Below are 21,913 nucleotides of genomic sequence, written 5' to 3' on the forward strand. Positions count from 1 at the left end.
TTTTTAATTAGAATTTGACAAATGAATTAAATATTAATTCTTCAGGAAAGAAGGTCAAACCTCAAAGAACCACCTGAGGTTTTGAAGGGGCTCCTTTTAAAAGGACTCTGCAGAAGATTTGAAAATCACCTATTTTACAGGATATCTAATTCCCACAAAAACACATCTGAGACCGAGAGTTTAATGCTAACAACAATAAACAAATAACTCACACACAAGAGAAGTCTATTCCATCAACAGCATCGCTGGTTTGATATAAGATCTACCCTTAAAAACAAATAATAGTCCCCGCTTAGCTGGAAACAGAATCAAAACACTTCACTGCAACTCAGGTGGTACATTTAAAAAAAAAAAAAAAATCATCTTTTTCATTCTCCATGTGCGCACACATACCTGCACCCACACAAGCCTCAGAGACTGATTTAGATCCACTAAGTCTTCTTCATGCAAAACTGAAAATTTTCCAGTAGAATCAGTTATTACGTAATTTTCCTTCTCAAAAGCAGTCAATGCAACCAAACCAATGTATTCATAACTCAGTAATAAACACCAAAACAATCATGCACCAACTTACAATACAGGCATTGGGATTGGCTTAGGAAACATCCATGCTTTTGCAGTTTGTCATGGACTCATCTACTAGAACAGCCCAGATTATTTAATCACCAAAAAAAAAAAAAAAAAACCTTCAAAAAAAACAACCAACGACAAAGAAATCAACCAAACCCCCAAACCACCAACGACAAAACCCCACATGCCACGGAGCAAGAGCAAGTGAGGAGGAGGAGAAATGAACCCTCCCTGTGCCCTTTCTCCTTTTTTCATTCTTTCTCTCTGCCTTTAGCAGTCTCCTGTTCTGACAGGACTATGTCATGCTTTTCTCCATTATTTTTATTTTTTTCCCTAGCACAGAAAGGCTGTTATTCTGCAAATGCCCTAAGCTGAGAGAAGTTTCCCCTCAGCTCAGTTTCATATGAAATACCATAAATAATACATGGTGCTTTAATGAGACCTTATCAGCATGTTTAATGAAAAACAAATACATTATGTAAGGTAACCAACTCCTTCCACATTATGTCAGAATCAAAGGCAGTATGCTTCCTAGCCAAACAGTTTGGAACTATAAAAGTCTATCCAATTTCCCAAAGTGAAGTTCTGGAACATGGTGATGGTCAAGCAAAGCTTCTTCTGTCGATTGCACTATTTTACAGCTAAAAGGACATCCATAAAACAGATTAAATTCTTAAAAGCAGTGTGTTGAACAATTACTTCAGGAGAATTTAGCACTGTCAATGGAGCTAACAATAATTGTAAAAGTGAACTTTTCATTGGCCTTTTATCCTTAATTTTCACACAGCTCTAAGTCAGAAAAATATGACCCACAAACACTACAGATTCCTCACATTTACATAATTATCTTATTAAAACAAGAACAGCAATGTTTTAACTATCCAAATTATCTATACACAGAGAAACAATAAACATACATAATTCAGTAGGGTAAGAGACCTAAAAAAGAAACACAATTCTTTAGACTGATATATGCTACTTCAAGAGATGCAGGGGAAAGTCATTACCAATTTTCCTCCCTTCCAAGGATAACTTGTCATTATGTCTAAAAAGAAAAAAAAGGTAACAAAATGTGTTTTATTTTTATAAATATAAAATCAATGGCTCTTCTGGAAAGCCATTTCCTTGTTTACACACACTTCTGTCCCTAACCCAGCCCATCAATCAGCCCCACAGCCCCAGTTATGACTATATATACCCTAAGTGCCACAACGGATGTGCCACAGGGCCATGAATGACTGGACACAGCCTGACCTTCCCTCCCTGAGCACAGGGACAGCATCCCTGTGACAGCCACCCTGCAACTCACAGCACAGCACAGAGCCAGCAGCAGCTCATCTGCTCATTATCAACTTGATTTCTCCTTTATTCTCCCACAACCAGCAAGTGCAATTGCAAAGGGCACCTCACCTACAGCCCTTGGCATTTCCCAGGCGCCTCCGTTGTGCCCTGCTGGGTCAGGAGCTGAACTCACCTCACACACAGCTGATATTAGCCAGACTTATCAATTAACAACAAATACCAGCATTTTACACAACAACAAGAGGCCAACCATCTACACTGCCCACATCAGCCTCTGGGGGAGTTCAGCTAGAAACATTCCAGGAAATAAGCCCTCCTCCCACACTAATAATGGATCCAGCTGGGATGCAATGCCTGCTGTACCTCCCTGAGAGGAAACACGCCCTCCCCCCAACCCCTTTGGGTTGTCCATGTCCTGGTTTATGGCAGAGGCAGAGAACTTGCAGATAGGAATCTTCTCCCCACTTCCATGGAGAAAACCATGTGAAAAATGCCAACAGCAAAGTTTGGACCAATCTTGAATATGCAAATAAAAACATGACATCAAAGAAGCTCTGGAACAAAGCAAAAAGGACCAACAGCACTTCTCAGACAGCTGGATTACAAATCCAAACTCCCATATTTGCAATGCATTTGTTCATTTAACCTAACACCTTCCATTTAAGATCAACCACTCCATTTGTTGGGACCTGGTAGTCAACTTAAGCTCAAATTTTGCGTTTCCAGACTTTTGACCTAGAAGCTAACCTTTGGAACTACCACAGCAGACTGTCTGACAGTCAAACCATTTCCATCGAGTAAAAGAAGGATCTGAAACACATCACCTGCACCACCACACACCATTTTACACTTCCAATGTGTCTCACCAGTACCCAACACTAAAAAGTTCAGTATGCACGTAGTATTCCAAGTATTTTATGCCTCAAAATATCAAGTATTAGAAAAAAAATAAATCACGACTGTATATTAAATGCTCCATGTAAAGAAAGTATTTTCTTCTCAACTTTATAAAGTGGTTGATGCAGTACAAAAATAATTCAGGCAAGTGGCATAGAATCTAACAGTAGAGTAGTCCTTTCTCCAAACCCTCCTTATCTAACACCACATGAAAACACAGTTCCCAGGACTCAAGACCAAGAAAAGCAACATATTATAAAATCAAATACATCAGTAATATATTTTGATAAATTACTATCAATTATCAATATCTCTGCCTGTATTTCACATAGAATTCTATTTTCTGTAGATGCACTATGTCTTTTTAAAATAAAGTGGGGAAAGATCACAGGTTTTTTTAATCATCTGTTTTGTCAGAAAGATTAAATAAAAGGGTTTCCCTTTATTCTTGTAAACTAAAAGGCAACATCTCACCCTTCCACTGGTATCTCCTTCTCATGAATACCCCAATTTCTAATACCAGGTTTATGTTAAGACTGCCCTCTTTACCAGGTTTTTGCACAAAGATCAAGACATGACAGAGGCTCACGCTTACCTCAGGCAAGTAAGAATCACTAATTTTCTCTTTCTATTAAGCACGGTGTTACATCCATTGGCTTCTCCAGCATTTCATACCCAATCTCTCCAAAGATTAACACACAGTTAACCCCTTCAGCACCACTCAACACACGTTTCACGAGCATCCAGCATTGACTCTCTAGATTTTCCCCACCAGAAGCAGCCAAGAGCCCTTATTGCCTCCAACGCGCCAGGGGCTGGGGACGGCAACAAAATAAATAAAACACTAAAGAGTTAGGGGCCATTCCGGGCAGAACGCGTGTGTTCCTGAGCAGGAGTGATTCTCTGCTTTGGGGACAGTCTGTGTATAGCCGGGGGGATGGAAAGCAGCCGGGTGAAGCCCCGGGGGAGGTGCAGGTATGCTGTGTGTCCGCAGCGGGCCGGGGAAGCCCTGGGCAGGAGCGCTCCCGCTGCGCTGCGCTCCGCCGTTCCGGGCGCTCCATCTAGCGGAGATCCGGCTCATTCCCGGGACACGGCTCATTCCCGGGACACGGCTCATTCCCGGGACACGGCTCGTTCCCGGGACACGGCTCGTTCCCGGGACACCGCAGACCCTGCTGCTCCCCACCGCGGCCAGCACACCGGGGTTCCCCGGGGCACTGCTGTCCCCAAAGCCTGAGCTGCGCCCGACCCCAGCAGCGCGACCCCAAGCGCCCCAGCTCCTTGGGGATCGCCATCGCCCCGCTCTCCTCTCTGCTTTCCCGGCCACTTTTTGGGCTCCGTCGGCCCCAGGACTCGGTGGGCAGCCAGTGCAAAGGCAGCCTGGCTGATGCTGGAGGAGCACAAGGCGCTGCTCAGCCTTTGGGAGCAGAGGTGGCACAGAGCATGGCCAGGGCAGCAAGGGCTGCGCGGGGCGCACAGGAGGCAGCAGCTGCACAGCACCCACTTGGGAAAGTTTAACGTGATGTCTCTTGACCATTCAGGTCAGGAAATTAAACATAAATTAAAAAATACCCGAAGAGCTTTATCTAAACTGTTACCACCAAACTCCAGACTGGGGAAGCAGAGACACAGGCAGAGTTAAGAGGGTGAACAGAAGTCGGTGCAGCAAAAATCCTGCTAAAGCCTCCCTGAGCACTAAGGTAACGCAGGAACCACAACATTTGGAGAAGCACAGGGTGCTCCCACCGCCATGCATTGCTGTCACAACACCAACCTTCACAAACAGCAAAATCCAGAGATTCTTTAGGGCTGACACACTGCTACAAACCTGCAGCACACTAGAACCCCTTGAATGCAGGTGTCCAGCTTAATAATTACCATTTAGGTCATTAGTCATATCACAAAGTCAGCAAGACAACTGTGCCATGGGTAGTCTCGCCCTGTAAGGTTTTTCCAGCATTCCAGATGAGAAGACATGACAATATGGCCCTTGGAAATTAACTCTGAATGAAATTTAAAAACAGGATTTTTTTTTTTTAGCAATATAAAAAATTAAGAAACAGTGTATACCTTGTTAAGCTTCAGTCCAGAGAACAGGAGGGCTACAAAGAACCCAAAAAAGAAGTGTACAGTTAGACCTAAAGTGACAAAGCCTAACTTTGCCTGCTGCCACTTGTGGCAGTTTGTCAAGTACCAGAGAATATTTGATAGTAAGGACATACTGTGCATGTTTCACTTCAATTTGTTTTTACACCAAATTTTGCTTTCTTATTTTATATAGACACAAGTTCCTTGCAGTGCTACACTCTCTATTTTGTTCACACATATAACACTTACTTTAAACTAAAATTTTCACACAAATTGATTAACCCACTGAAGTTTGCCCCTTTTTTTGTTTTTTGCCCCTTAATTTTTACCACCACATCTCACTTTACTGCTGTTATAAATTCACAAGGAAATAATTTAACTTGGAGGGCAAAATAAACAGGAGAAGCACATGAATTTAGAGCTTGTTTCCATGTGATAGCAATAAAAGTTAAAATAACTGAAGTACCATCAAATGTAATTATAAGAATAAATAGTAGGGCAGTGTAAACATGATCAAGAAGGTTTTTAATGAAATATTATTAATCTCTTAAAAATTAAAAGGATGTCAAATCTCAGAAGGAGAATAAGTGGCAGATTAATTCTGCTATTATGTAAAGGTTGCATCATTTTCTGTCGGAATTAAATTAACTGGACATCAGCACAGTTTCCTTCTGCAATGAAACTACTTCTCCTTTCATTATTCTGTCTACAGCTGGACATCCCTCATATATTCTGACTGAATCTAAAGCCACTTATAAACACTTACCTATATAAATATATTTATATAATATATATATTCTATATATAAAAAGACATACATTCTCATATAAAGTCATCCAGTTAATGACTCAGGAGAGCTAAAATTGAGGGGTTTGTAGCTTTAAGCTTCAGTTTATGCTGAAGCACAACCAAGGCTGTCCAAAGTAGGCAGCTACACCCCAAAATCCCATTCCAGAAGAAAGACATCTGATGCCATGACCCAATCTCACTCTTGTGCCAGAATCTAGGAGGAGGAGGTTGGTTTGGTTCTATTTTTTTTTTCTACTGAGGAATTTTGGCTCTCTCTAACCCTTACAGAATTAAAGCTTTGGCACAGGAGGACTTTAGCATATGAAATTGGTACAAAGCTGCCTATAAAGACCTGCTTGTTTAGTTTGAGATAGAGACAGAAGTACCATGTGAGAAAGCCCAATTTTATATACAGAGTCAACATCATCTCCTTTCTTTTTATTCCAGCTTATCCACTAATTTTGAATGAAGCAGTTGCTTCTTTTCCTATCTGCATTTTCCCCTCAATCCTCCAGGGATCCTCTCCTTTCCATACTACATTTCCAAGCATTTCATTAGTGTAACCTCTATGTGTTCATGAGTCCAGCATCAGCTCCCTCCTCTCTTCACACTCTAATTGGCCTTTTTTTTATATCTTTTCCTACTTCAATTGATAAGGTGTCACACTCCACTCCTTTTCCTCAGCTAGTAACTGAAGTCTCAATTCATCCACAATATTTTCTCGAATCTGTTTGCTTTCATCAACACTAATCAGCTCTCCCCTGTTATGGTGGCCATCCTTCTCCTCTCCTACTTGCAATTCCTTCCTCTCTGCTCTTCCTTAATGCAACCAAATTCACACTGCAAGCTCTGAATTCCCTCTCTTTTTGGCACTATTCACCACTTCTCCTTTCAGCCCAAAGTTCAAGTTTCTCACCCCCCAGGGTTCAGACCCTCCAAGACTCAGCATTAAAATCTCCTCCTGTTGTACATTTACACTCAGATCACCTGACATTCCTTAGTTTCTCCAAGACCCCCTCAATATTCCATGTCACAAACCTACAACCAGACCCCTCTACCCAAGCATCCAACACCCTTTGGATGGGGTGAGAAGAGCTTTCCAGGCAGCAGAGCTCAGCACACACTGCACGTGCACAACTCAACTCCAGAACTCTGTGCTCAGTGTTTTGTGGCAGAAACAGGCTGGGCACACTCCCACAGGCAGGTTTTGCACAGCTGCTCCTCAGCATGAGCACCAGCATTACAAGCAGCCCTTGCACACTGGCCAACTTCCCTCTGACTTCCCAGCATCTCCTGGGCATGAGAAGCACAAATATCCTCACCAGGAGGAAGAAAGCCTTAAAGCTCGTTTGTTCCAACCACCCTTGTGCCATTCTGCAAAGGATTTCGTGTGGGGTTCTTTAAAAAAGAGAATCTTGGACAAAACCTCAGACAGAGCAGTTCCCCTTATTCCTTTCCACTCGATACTCACACAGTTTCTCCTCCCCAAAAACCTATTCCTATACTCCAAAAGGGAGAAAAAAAGTAGTAAAATTCTCTTTGAAATGTTCTTATGCACATAAAAACACTTTCTCTTTGCTCTTCATGAATTATATCAGTCCTATTGAAACTAGTTCCCCAGCTAGGAGACTGTGGCTGCAACTATCCCTTTAAGATTTAGAATTTGTTCATGAAATTCAAAATCGTTTCAAGATAAAATTTAACGACATCAAATTTTTAACACTATAATTAAATAAAAATTACTACAAGTATTTGAATCAAAGAAACTGTCATAGAAAATTGAAAATAAATTACTCTTCAAATTTAACTTATTTTTAGTTCATCTGAATTGGTTTTGCAGTTTCTACCTTGTATTTATGGAGTGCCTCCAAAGACTGGCAGATTAAAATATAAATCTGAACAACACAAAAGCAAAATGGTTTGGTTTTGGCTCCATTCTGACCCTATAAAAATGGAGAATGGATCTTCTGACAAATTTTATGTTTTGTCAGAAAATCATACATACCTTGCTTTGTCATATCTCAATACAATAGTCATATAGCACTATTTATATTAATATAAATAGTATTATTTATTCATTAAAATGGCATAGAATAATACCAAATTTTTTTTTAAATAAGAAAAGGAACTAAAATGGGATTTTAAACAATTGCTTTTATGTGAATACAGTCTTTTTTGCAAACCTGGATGAGACAAAATTCAGCTCTTGGGGTAGGAGAATATCGGTGAGGTCAGAGAACACACATGTATAAAGTGCCTGAACAGAAGGTGCTAAATGCATTCTCCAACACAACATGAAAGCCTACAGAATATTGTCTTAGGGCTTCCCAGAATGGCCTCTAATTGCTTTTACACCCACAGAACCCTTTTTGGCCTAACTTAACTCTCCAATGCAGTATTTTGGAGCTTCACCCACCACACCCAAATTTTCTTCTATGAAAGGCTTCTACATGGACACCCCAAGACCACAAAAGGAGCAGAAACATTACTAATATTAGGCTAAAAAGGTAAATTAAAGCTAGCAAGGAAAAGCATGCACTCTTCTCTTCAGCCAGAGCCTGGACATGTTTCTACAAATAGTCAGTACAGCTCCAAAATATATCCTTAATTTTTGCTCAAAAATGCAGAAAAAATACATCAAACAGATAAAATTACTCATCAGCAAATACTCTATTTAAATTAAAGGACAGAGAACCAAGAAGCTTCAAGTAACATGATTTGTAGTGGTTGTTCAAAGCAATGCAAAGCCAAGGCTTTACAAGACCACTTTTCCTTAAAGTTCTGTTACTGTCTCCAAAAACCACACACTTTAAATGAAGAGCACTGTGCTGTACAAGTCCTGGGCATTATCACAGACATAAAATCAACATTTAAAATGAGATAAATTGCACAATCATTCCCATCAGCTCCAACATACCTGTTGCTCCTTGCAGCTGAACTCAGCACAGTGCCAATCCTGCTGCTCCCAGCCCTTTCTATCAGCTGTGGCCCAAAGCTGCCTCAGTCATCCTCCCCAGGTGAGCAGCACAGGTGGCAATGGCTGTGGAGATTGCTCTGCTGCAGACATCAATTGGGATCAGCTGGGAATTCAGCCAGGCCAGCCACAGCCTCCAGGTGCCACCAGCAGCTCTCAGCCACCACCTGAGCTACACACCAAGGGTGCAGTGCCATCCTCCTCCCAGAAAGTGAGCTCTGAAGGCACAGAACTTTCCTCCCTGTGCACACAAACCCTGTCCTGATCCAGAGACAAACTCTCATTAAGGTGTAGCACAGACCTTCCTGTATCACCTACATTATGTGCTTTACAGGCACAGTTTTAATATTTCATCCTGAATTTTCACTTGAAGCCAGTATTATTGGTACCCAAATTTCGTTCCCCAAGTCTGGTAAGAAACATTGCTGGGCTGTTACAATCCTACATCTCAACAAAAAGCTAAAATAGCAAATATTGGAGCTGTCCTCACTGGAACAGAGAACAGTTAACAAAATTGGGTGCAAGGAGTCACCAGTAATCTCCAGACAGGTCAGGATCCCACAGATAAACCAAACAGCAGAAAACCAAAAGCTAGGCTACAAATAACAAATAGTAAAATCTCTGTAGCATTGTTCCATCCTCCATTTACCGTGAGCCAAACTGACTGAAATTGGTGCAAGTCTGAACCCTGGGTGAATGCAGTCCTGGGCTCTCTGAACAAAAAACAGCAGCAACATTCTTCTCAAGAATTCACTGATTGAAATATATTTTAATTTTAGAACTTTATCTAATTTTTATCTAGTTCTATCATTTTCTACAATAAAACAATACTAAAATAAGGGTGATACCAGGACTGGATAATCACTTACACCTGATAAACATCACTGATCCTCAAAAAATTTATCTTCACACAAAGTTAAGGTGTTCTTTCATATACTTGTCATTCTTACATATTTCTTATATATTTCAGAACCTATTGCTAGAAAGTCAATATGATTTCTGAGACTGAAATAATATGGAACGAAACACATTTGAAACAAGCAAACTTTAACAATCTTATTTACCTAAATCTTGCCAAAGTAATTCAATTGCCATAAAATACTTAGTCAAGGATCTAGACAGCCCTGCTGCATAATTCATCAGTCATTTTAATCCTGCTGATGAATATCAGGCTCTCCACAGAAAGGCTTTTGAAGAATGCTTAAGAAAAATCATTGTTAGTCAGGGAATTATGAGATGTATTACTAACAGATAAAACAATACTGCAAAACCCACCCTATGGCCTCTGTAACGGCAAATAATATTCATATAAAGAAAATGTACAGCCCTGAAATCATAGACAAACTGCAAATGCTGATATTTCAGACAGAAATCTGAATTAACAGGTCCTCCCCAGCATTTACTTTCACTGAAAAAACTACACAAAGAAGTGTTTGCTCAGTTCTGAGGTTGCACTATATCTCATTTACTTCCATGCTGAAAGCAAAAATTTGATCAACAAAACAGGGTGGCACACAGTCCTAATTACCAGAGAAACTTTACGTTTTTTACTGGTTTTACCTTTTTTCATATTACCCACTCCTAAATGATTTTGTATGTCAATAATGACAAAAGTAAATGCCATACTTTACTAAGACTGTGGACTAAATAACAGAGCCCACCAAACACCAGAACTAAATTTATCTTTGTAATGAGAATTCAAACATCCTGTTTGATTACACACGTGTTTCCCATACAGTGCTTGACTCTCCCTCAGTCAAGTGAGAATATGCAGAAACAAAACAACACTGGAATGAGTGAATCACAACGTAAGAAATCTTTGGTTCCTCATTTTCAGTCATTTTTTTTGTGCTCCAGCATTCATCCCTGCTCCAACAAAACCTTCTGCCAAGCCTCAGTGCCTGGAGGGAACCAAAGGGAGAAGAGGTTTCTGTGGCCCCAAATCCCTGACACCAACACCTGGGCAGACAGAGGAATTGGGGTGCAATTCACTGGGATGGAGCTCTGCCAGTGGTTGGGATTGTGAGCCAGGGCAGAACGATCAGCTGCTCCTGCAGGGTCTGTATCAGCATGGGCGAGATGCTCAGAGGAGGCAAAACCATGAAACTTTAACCATTAACTTCTGAGAGTTATTTACTAGTTGTGAAGTCAGATCTGAGCAGGTATTCAGGTTTATTTTAAAGGGCCAAAGTCATGTTTATGAACAAAGTCCCATCTTTCCCTGGCCACCTATCAAAGACTGCTGCCCTTCATGCTTTCTGAAAGTACAGGGAAATGGCATCAACTCAAGGATTTCATTCCAAAAAACTTCAACACATCAATTTAACCTTGAGGATGAATCTCACAGCTCTGGACAGCAGCCAATAAAGTGTTGCAAATCCCTCATTATTTGAGTGAAAAGAGACAGCTGGGCTTCCCCTGGCTCACCTCTGTCCAGCTGTTGGTCCCAAGGGCTGCTGCCTCTCCTTGCCAGTGCTTATCACACCTCACTGCTGCCAAAATGTGCATGGATTCTGTGAGATTCCCTTGGTTTGGAGGGTCAGAGGAGCCATCACCTCATGAGGTGTCATTTTATAGCCTCTTCAAGAATTTTTAAGGTTTTGACACTTTACTGTTAGTAAGAACCTGTTAATGGAAGATGACCACTTGGAATTTGCTGCACAAAATCAACTCAAGTTGCAAAAACTGTCATGATACTCAGCTTGAATTTTTTATTTTTATATAATATATACATTATTATAATACATATTGTATATATCTATAATTATTTATATATTTTATATATAATATTATATACATATTATTTGTCTCTTTGTATGTCAAGGTGAAAAAAAAATCTTGCCTAGAATAGTTACACTAAGCCAGTGCTTGCTTAGTCACACAATATTTTGGGTGTGCTATCACTGTCACAAGCCAATGCTGGTTTCTGCAGCTCCTTTGTCAAACTGAACCCAACTTCACTTGAGCTATGTCCCATGTAATTTTAATTTAACTGTCCCCATCATGTGCCTGGAGAAAAGCAGTCATTTAAATTGAGGAATTTCTGGGTTTCAGAACAAGAAAAATTCAAGTGGTCAACTTTACACATCGTTTTTATGTAGCTTTATTGTTCAACAATGACTGTGTAACTTACTCAAGGTTTGCTACTGGCAGGGAGGAAGTGCAGTGCAGGGGATAATGGGCTTTTGTGGGGGATGAACATTTTAATTTATTATTGCCTTTATCTGTTGTTATTGTAAATGTTGTGTTGCTATAGTAAATATAATGTAAATTATATTTGGTAATATAATTTAAATAACTGTGAGACACCATTTGAGAAATGCAAATTACATATACGTTTAATACAATGAATTTACTGATCCCAAGTAATCAAATGCTTGATCAGTTTAGAGCCACCCCCACACAAAAAAAAGATGATATGCACTCTGAAAACTTTCTTCAAAGGAAATTAAAAAAATTAAGTAGCACAACCCATTAGAACATTCCCACAGCTGCTACAACACACACAGCCTGCAGTGGGGACTGCAGGGAATATGGTCAGTGACAGGAAGGAAAATGGGATTACCTAATTCCCAGTATGATGCCAACTCTGACCTTTTTGGATTCCATTTCAAACTCAGCTATCATGTTACCAAAATAACATAGTATTAACAGGATGGATACTGTTTTGTTAATGTCATATGTAGATTCCTAATAGGACTTTTATGGAGATTCCTAATAGGAATTTTATCCTCCCAGCTAAATTGCAGTTATACCAGCTATGATATATTTTTATGTGCACGTGGCACAGTATTTCAGAAAAGACTACAGAATTTTTTTTCCCCTTGACATACAAAGAGACTGAAGGAAAAAAAAAAATCAAGCTGAATACCATGTCAGTGCTTGCAGCTCGAGCTGATTTTTGTACAGCAAATTCCAAGTGGTCATCTACCATTAACATGCTCTAACTAACGATAAAGTGTCAAAATCTTAAAAATTCTTGAAGAGGCTATGAAATGACATTCAGTCAAACAATACATGGACCAAGCTGGCTTTGGCATTAACACATAAGAAGTTGGAAAAACATCGCAAATGGTTGCTGCCTGCGTGAAGCGAGGTGAGCCTTCATTTTGAAATGTGAATTTAAAAAAAAAAAAAAAACCAACAAAATGAGAGTTTCTTTCCAAAAATAAGCTGTGAAATATTGATTCCTGTGGTGTGTTACTAAAAGCTGAGCCTTCTATCTCTTGGTAATGATCAAGAGAAGGAAAACAGTGAGATGAGATACAAATTCACATTAATTACATGTAGAAATCATGTTTTTTAAGCTGCCTAATTTACTGTGAAACTGGAGGGACAGAAGGAGCTGAAGAGAGGGCAAAATCCATCATTTATAACATGAAATTTGGTTTTAAGTGACTCTTTACAGAGGAATTACAACAATTCCCTTTATAGGATAAAGGAGACAAAGGCAAGTCCCCCTGAGCTGAGCTGGAAGTGACCAAGAGGGTGACCTGGGCACAGCTCAGGTGCAGCAGCACTAAATTCACTCCTGGGGATCACAAAGTTGAGGTTTCTGCTGGGAACAGCTGCTCTTTGCTATTGATACTTATTGAGACTCACTGGAGAGAAAAAGATTTGTTTGTCGTTGACACCTTCTGACCATTCTGCAAGGAAACCGTAAAGAAAGAATGGCAGTTATCTCCAGGTACAGGTGATCTGAAAAATATGATATTACTTTATTAATTATGTAATCTTGCTCCTTGCTTTCATCTTCAAGCACTACAAGGTTTTAACGCACCAGAAAATACAAAGATAATTCCTTCCACCGAACTGCAGGCTCCTTGCATTTTCAAAAACTAGCCCAATGATTAATCTGAAATGATGAAAAAAATCCCCATCCTATTTCAAACAAATAGTTGGGAAGAAAATATTTTAATTATTCAAGCAGGACCTTGACTGGATTTACTGGAGATAATTACCTCTAAGAAAACATTCTAAGACAGAAGATGATTAGAAAGTGGGAGAATTTTTCCCAAGGCAGTACCCACACAATCACTGTGTCATCTCAGTGTCCCACCTACTGAAGACCTGAGAAAATTCCTCATGTCAGTGAAAGTAATGAGAAAAAGGCTTTGCAAAGCAAGATAACTGACTGTTAGACCTAAAAATTACAAAGGTATTAGAAATTTGGAGGCTATTTTCAAATTTGGCTTAAATTAATAAAATTTAGGAGCAAATTCCCTTGATATCAATGGATCAGAGCAATGGATATACTAAAATCAGTAATGCAGTTGATACAGGAAAAGTTAATTACGAATTGCAAATAGCATGCAGGATTTGTGGCAGAAACCTGCAACTCTGTTGAGTCTATTTCAAGAAAAAACAGCCTCAGCAATCTCAGACTGAAACACAAAACCACCTCAGTCTTATTCTTTCCCCACACAGGTGTGAAATGCACCTCAGCTGAAAACTCTGCAGTTCTGCCATGCAAGTGAATTAAGCTCCACAGAATGATAAATAAAACGTTCAGTAATGTGCTTTTGGTGTGACTGAATAAGGCATCTGGATAAAATTGAGAACTATAGGAGAACATTAAATCAGTTTAAAAACATGCATGAACTTCAGAATGATGCTGTCATCACATTATTTATATTCCAGACATACCAAAGAGCTGTTATATTTCAGGTCTTTCATGGCAAAACAAAAGCTTTACACAAGTAATATTAAGTATTTAGATGCTTTCATGCAGGATTTATTAGTTCATATTTTGCCCTGTCTCTATATTTCTCTCAATTTCAACTGTGTTTTTTGTCATTTTAGCTTTATACTGTTTGGTACATTTGTTTTGTTATAAATTATGTGATGAACAATCTGAATTCATGCAGAGCTGGATATGGCTGAGAGAATTTACCCTCCCTGGATAAGCAAACAAAAACAGGACAAAAACAGGAGCCAGAGAAACACAATAGAAAAAAACCCCTCAAGTTTGTACTGTTTAGACAAAAATATCTTTACACACTTTTAATGTTTACCTGAATTAACCATGTTATAGTACACAGTTACCTTCTAGAACAGCCAGCAGTAAAGGAAGTTATTTCACACAGCAAGACATAAATTGTATTTTGAAAGATGTTTTTCAATACTCTCCCTTTATGAAAACATATAAACTTTCCCCAGAAAAATTATTGTGTAAAAGAACATATTTCCTTGTTTTTCAGACAAATTTTATAAATTGTATGGTCACAAAAAATGAAAATAACCAATTTTTTCTATCATTACTAAAACTTGTTGTTTGATCTAACTTTTAAACCCCAGGCTACATTGAGCTCATCTCTTGCCTTGATCAGGGCAATGCTGCTCTTTCTGGATTTCCTGTGTTTGGGGCTTTTTCAGCATTAGCCCAAACCTGCTGCTATTAGCCTTTACCGCATCTACCCAGACAAAAACACTTTTCATACTCATTCAGCCTGAGATTTTCCACTTCTCCCGAACTTTTGCTCTCTTGTTCTGCCAGCTATTCTGAGAGCAGCCATCAAACCTTCTGCACAGTAAGCTTTTCTAATTTGCTTCAGAGCAGCTAAACATACCAAGCCACCCAAATGTCAGAGAATAAACAGCTCCAGCTCAAATCTTTCTCCTTTTGTGATGATCTCTGTGCCAGTTTAACAAACTGTTACCTTATAACCACATTTGTTAATGCAGTATAAACCTACAGTTGAGTGTGATTTGAAGTTCTATTTAAATGAATTAAGCAAAACAAACAAAAAAAGCCTGTAACCAATCAGCTCTGATTTAAAGCATATTTGTAGGTAAAAAAGTATAAATTATATTTACAAGTATAAATTATATTTAGCCAAGATTGATTCAACATAAAGAATAAATCAGAACAATTCAGCCATTGCTTTTCCTGTGTGCTGTCAGGGATTTTCTGGCACTAAGGCAGAGCAATGGGGTTTGCTGGTGGCTGTCAAACATGCCTTGGTAGGAGTTCAGATGATGCTCAGGTATTTCACAAGTTGTTCTGTTCAGGTGAAAAGGGTTTGAGATGACCAAGAATGGTGCAGTGAGTACAGAGAGAACAACACAACCCCAAGGTTGACCAGGAAAACTGAACTGTTTGCCTTGAACCAGATCTGACAGAACTCCTCATCATCTGACCCAAAAGAACTTTGCAAATTCCTCTCTTTGAGGAGTGGTAAATGATGTGTTCCAAGTGTTCCAGTGAGCCACAGCACAGAACTGAATTCACTCACGTCCCAAAGTGTGAGGATAGGGTAGATCAAAAAGATAAAATATAAAACCAGCAAAGATTATAAACCACCATCTTGTAATTGGTGAAAAAATGCACATATATTGATTCAGTAGATGATTATTCAAGCATGAAGTAATTAATCTTTATTGTGCTAGAAGCAACAGAGAGAAAAGACAAAGTCTGAAGCTACTTAAAGCTTATCCTAGAAACTCCTTTCAGGACACATCAGAGATTGTATATTCAGTCTGTTAGTTCAAATACTCTCCCAGTGAATTATGTTTTAGGATCCCTTCTCTTTGAAACACAAGGTAAAGCTTCAAATCCCTGTTATAAATTAATTACACATTATGTGCTTTAATCCCTAGCCAGCTATAGGAAAATTACCTTACTAGTTTTTACAATAAATGCAAACCTCTTTCCTTGAGAACCCACCCACATGTAAAAGCTTATCATAACACAAATGCTGACAATCAGTCTGACATCCAATCTGTTTCCAGCCCACAGCCACAGAAATAGAGCACTGCACACTCCAAAAAAAGACCACTAACATTTTCCCCGCTTTCAAGTACATTAAAACTTCTTTTCTTGCTCAGAAGCTTTGTCCCTGCTTGGTTCATCCTTCCTCCAACTCATTCACATGCACAATTAAAAGATAACCACCTCAGGTTTTTGTATTGGGGTTTCAAAGCAATGATAAGGCAGCAGTCTCACTGAAATTCAAGGCATTGAGTTCTTAATAATTTTCTTTAATAGCCATAACTGTAATTTGACTGCATCAATGACAGCAATTGAGCCACAGGAATTATGTGTCGATTTCCAAATAATCAGCAATAAATAATTGTAGGATATTCTATCACTCAGATAAGAGAGAAATGAAAAGGAAAAGGAAAGACAGAACATTTAAACAACATGAATACTATAAAGCATGAATACTATAAAGCACCAATGGCTATTAGAATTCAAAATATCTTTGTGATATAGCATATAAAAAGGGGCTTAATGAAACAGTAATAAGATGTTTGAATAATTTGTCCTATGAGCTGCAAAATCACAAAATACCAGGAAGATTTATTACTCACAGAATACAGGGGGCATTCTGTGAGTGATAAATTCACAAGGGGTTGGGAGAAGAAGAAAACCTTAAAATCAGACTTTTAAATCTTTAAGAAATCAGTTACAGCTCCTCCTCCTGATCATCAGAACCTTCAACTGCCTACGATACAAAACAATTAAAAAACATATGAAAGCATCCCGAAAAATTGAAGGGAAAAACTGTTTTGAGTTTATGTGGCAAGGCTTAGGGAGTGAAGTCTGTGAAGCACTGAAGTGTAAAAAGGTGAAAAAATTTAGACAATCCGTATTAAGGAGAAGGAAAATGAAGAAAGAAGGAATGAATTCAAAGGTAATTCTGCCAAGCTCAAAGGTTTCAGTCATGACACATTTGGAATTTCAAAACCAAATGATAAATACTTTATTCTAGGATAAGGCACCTGAAGATTTAACTCTGAAATAACTATAAAGATCTATGCATATGGATCTCTTGTGACATAAAACCCTTAAATTGTACAATGCCAATTCCATCCTCCTGTCAAAAGCTTTGTAATTTATTAAAAATTGAAAAATTCCGCTGCTGCTAAAATATTGATGATTACATATTGTTATTTTCTGTTCTAAGCAGTGATTACTGACCCTGAATAAATGGACCTGAAGGTTTTAAATGAGAACTCATAGAGCAATAATCCTCTTTTGTCCAGACCAACTCTAGACACAACTTTGCTCTTCCTCATAACTCCTCATGCTCTGACAGTGGAATCTTTTTAACAGCTTCAGTTCGTCCTGAGTGCATGACAAACACAGGATACTGAAACTTAAAGAGGGAAAAATCCTTTAGTTCCAAGACAGATGATCTCTTCTGAAGTCTTTTCAACCTCCTCCTACCCACTGTGCTTCATTTCAGAATGCAGCACTCTCACACAAAAAGGAGCCTTGCTCTGGCCATGGGGTAGCAGGGAATGTGTGTTCATCAAAACCCTTTATTGTCTGCCCTAAATTGGGCCTTTCCAGCCATGTTGGACAGCTGGAGCATAAAAAATAATATTCTGTGAGCTTTTTTAAATCTTTGCAAAGTAATGTTTTGAGTCTACAGCTCACCTCAGCTGTCTCTCTCTGATCAATATATATTTAAAGAGTTTTCCCTGAATTAATTAGCACTTTTATTTCATATTTACTACTGTGGCATTTCCACTTAGAAACAAAAAAGAGATCTTGTCTGTTCACAAGATCTCTGCTTCACACAAATGTTTCCACAGAATACTCAGTCTTGAAAACAGAAGAAGTGAAAATTATCCAGTGTCACAGCATTTATCCCCACCCCAATCCATACACATGCAGCTTTGAATATGATAGGAATATTTGAATGTGATAACACATCTTTAATGCATGGACAGCTAATTAATGGCTAAGCACAAAAAACTACCAATTCTTAATTTCAGAGTGCAGTTTCCATCATGGGAGGTCTCTCAAATTACTGCAAACCCTATTTTTAATGCTTTAGAAGGGCTGGACTCACTGCAAAAAGTCTGACTACTGATAGCATGGACAGAAGTTATTCCTACAATTTAAAAAGAAGCAATCAAACAATACTTGGATATATATAGAGATACATTATCCAGGTATATCAGAATGATATCAATAATTACAGGAAACAGGCTGAAATCCTAGAAATTAAATTTGCCAAATGCATTGAACTTGCCTATGTGGAATGTCATTGCAAAGAGAAAACATCAAGAACTTGGCTACTGAGCAGATCTGACCTGGGAAAATTTAAATAAAGTATTGGAGTTGCACTGTTGAAAATCCTGAAATAAGCACTTTGGGGAGTATGGCAAATAAACACCTCTTTTCATAGTCCTATGATATGTTGTTCTGGTTTCAATTTGCTCTGGTTGCTTTTGCCTCCTTCTTTGGGCTCTCCCTTTTTCTGGTCCAATCAGCCCAAATGCACATAGATTGACATTTCCACACAAACGTGTTTACATATATATATATATATGGAAATGCCTGTGGTTTTTTTCCACTTTGTACCAGCTTGCCCAGTGCAAGCCAGCCAAGAGCCCTGCTACGAAGAGAGGAAAAGGGAAGAGAGAGAAACATTTCTCCACAGCCCCCAAAATAATCCTGCTTGCCCAGCTTTTTCTCGCTGTGTGGATGACAGATGCCAGGCTGAGGCAGTGATTTTGCAGTGATGACATCTGGCTCCTTGGCACACTGCACTGATATTTGTGTTGGCTCCTCTGCCGTTGCCCCTGGGGCTGGTTTTGGGTTAAGTTGGTGAAAGGATGTTGTCTGATCCTTTCTTTTAGCTCACCTTTGATTCCACCCAGTTCCTGCCAGAATAAAGCTGCTCCTCATCCCCCTGCAATCTCTGTGCTTTAGCTGGCATATGTAATGATGTCATTTTGGATAGGCCTGGTGTGCTAATGGATCATTTGGATAGGGCAAACCACTTCTTTTTCTATTTTACACTTAAAAAATTATGTCTGCCAAAAGTTATTAACACAAATACTTTATTCAAGGACACTGGGTTTTTTTGGGTGATCTTAAAAAAAAGACCCAAAACTCTGAAAGTACCATTACCATATCCTTTTCTATATATTGCAGGAAAAGTTGATGCAAATTTTATAGTTTAAAGCAAGAAGTCAATGAGCTGCTTGGACACATCACAAAAGGTAACTCCAACGGGCTCATCTCACAACAACATGGTTTCCAGTTTAAAAATATCAGTTTCTGTGACAGTAATTACTAAAACAGATGGGCAAGGAGCCAAAAAGTGGCATCACATCAACAGTGGGCTGAATGCAACTGGGAGCTGTGGAGCAGAAAGGAGCTGTGCCAGATTGTGTGGCAGCTGAGAGAGAGTCTCATTGGTGACCATTTGCTGTGCAATCCCAGACACATCTACAAAATTATGCATTCCCCATTGACTTCGTGCTAAAATGGCAGAGAAAATAAACTGAAAAACCCTTCTGTCTGAACTCGAGCACAGTACCTGCTGACAAGTTCCTTCCTGTGAGTACTCAGGGTTTTCCTCCTTGCACTTCCATGTTCCTATCTGCCCTTCACAAGCCTGGCAGCACATTTGAGATGCACAGTGTCAGGTGTTACATGAGTGGCAGTCAGAACAACAACACAGGGCTGCAGACAGAATTAACCAAGAGATTCAAAATACTCCTAAAGCTTAGCCAAAAAAAAAAACAAACCAAAAAACCCCACCACATATTATAGCTTCCCTTCAGGAAATCTGTTTAAAAACATTGGCAAACTATAGGTTAGTAGCACTTTGCTAAAATGGACAGAAAAAATAAAAATCTAGACTTAAAAGATAAATTATCTCTAAAATGACTAAAGAAATGCAAGGCAAATTCCCTGTTTCCTGCTGCCATCTGATTTTTGGTTTTTGCTTTATTTTCCCAAAAAGTAGTTCACACAAAACTTTGATTTAAACCTTTGTGCTGACTAGTCAACCTCTGTACATTTTAGAAAATACATTTTTCAAAGTATTATCGGAATTAGTCATAATTTAGAATACTTAAAATCCAGCTGAGCTGATTAAGATCAATATTCATATGAATTGATCTCTAACAATAATAGTTTGCAATTGTTAAGACAAGAACAGTAAGAATAAAGCACTATCTTCAGTCCAGTCTGATATCTGATGTTATTTAGATTAGGAACAACTTTTAATAAGGAAATTTTTTGGATAGAAAGGGGTTGGCATTTCCTTCTGAGTCCCTCACCAGGCTGCTCAGGCAGGCAGCCTGGCAATTAATCTTAGCAGTTCATTCATTTTCCCAACATCCTTGCCTATTGACTCCTACAGAAAAGTGCTCATCCACTCACTTGGTTACATTAATTATACAGCCGAGATAAAGCCAAGGAAATCTGCGAGACACCAGAGACTCCATTAGTTTTCTGTGTAAATTCCAACTTTGTTCCGTGTAAACAGAAGGAGGCACATCGCTGACACCGGTGGGTCTCTGTCCAAACTGCCCTGCTGTGCAATTCCTGCACAATTCCTGCACAGTTCTTGTACCCTGGACAATCCCCAGAGCACCCAGAGATCTGGGTGCTTTATCTGCCCCTCAGAATTTTGAAACACTGCAAACTTCCATCGGGCTTCCCCACCTGAAGCATTTACACATTAAACTGCATCCGGTTACCTCGGTTAGCAGCACCAGAAATAAGCAAAGGAGGTGTGAAAAGGTCAGTGGTGAGGCAAACAAAAAGTAGGGATTGGGGTGGGAAAGGGCAAGGCAAAGGGAGAAGGGCAAGTTAGTTACAGTGTAGAATAGTTTTGATTTACCTGGACTTCTTTACATTCACCTCTGACTGCAACTATATTTCCTCTTGCCTTTTTCCTTCACAACACCTAAAAAAGCAGCCCAGAGATGAACTCAATAATTATTGTGCACACTTCACTTTTGTCTCAGTTCCAACACAATTTGATACTGTTCCAGAGTCCAGATTATTCTTGAAGAAAGTGATTTTAAATTCTTACAACTTAGCAAACATGTATGATATATTATACACTTTGCCCAAATTAAAAAATGTCCCCTGCATGTGCCAATGTTCTCCCTGCATGAGGCATGGGGAGATTTATTCTGCATAAAGTGAAAGCAAGGTGCTTCTGAAAGGTAGAGGCAACAGAGCTCTGAGGGGTGGGGTGAGCAGAAAATTTCACTCTCACTTGAATCCCAGCATGCAGACAAATGTTTCAATTTTTATGTGCATGTGAACTTGGCACTGTTTCATGGAGTATCAATTTTGTCAATTTAAAAAAGTCAAATTAGCAAGTTGGACATGAATTGGGAGAATAATTTGCATACACATGTATGTGTGTACATACATACACACATGTATGTATATCTGCATGGATTTAAAAAATCCCCTGCATCAATCTGTGGCTTGCTAGAAAGTGAAATAGTGAAGATCCTGGTTTGCTGCCTTCAGTCAGTTAAAAGAAATTAAAATAAAATAGTGTTTAAAAGCAAGAATTAATC

The 21,913-nt window shown here is 39.0% G+C and overlaps 1 protein-coding gene across 15 annotated transcripts in view; it reads right to left on the reverse strand.

Annotated features, from left to right (window-relative positions):
• The window catches only part of RBFOX1 (RNA binding fox-1 homolog 1), a 1,091,692-nt gene that overhangs the window by 254,705 nt on the left and 815,074 nt on the right, over positions 1-21,913 (reverse strand). The window lies entirely within an intron of this gene.

Source organism: Lichenostomus cassidix, chromosome 14, assembly GCF_008360975.1.
Source record: "Lichenostomus cassidix isolate B80296 chromosome 14, HeHo_3.0, whole genome shotgun sequence".
NCBI lineage: Eukaryota > Metazoa > Chordata > Aves > Passeriformes > Meliphagidae > Lichenostomus > Lichenostomus cassidix.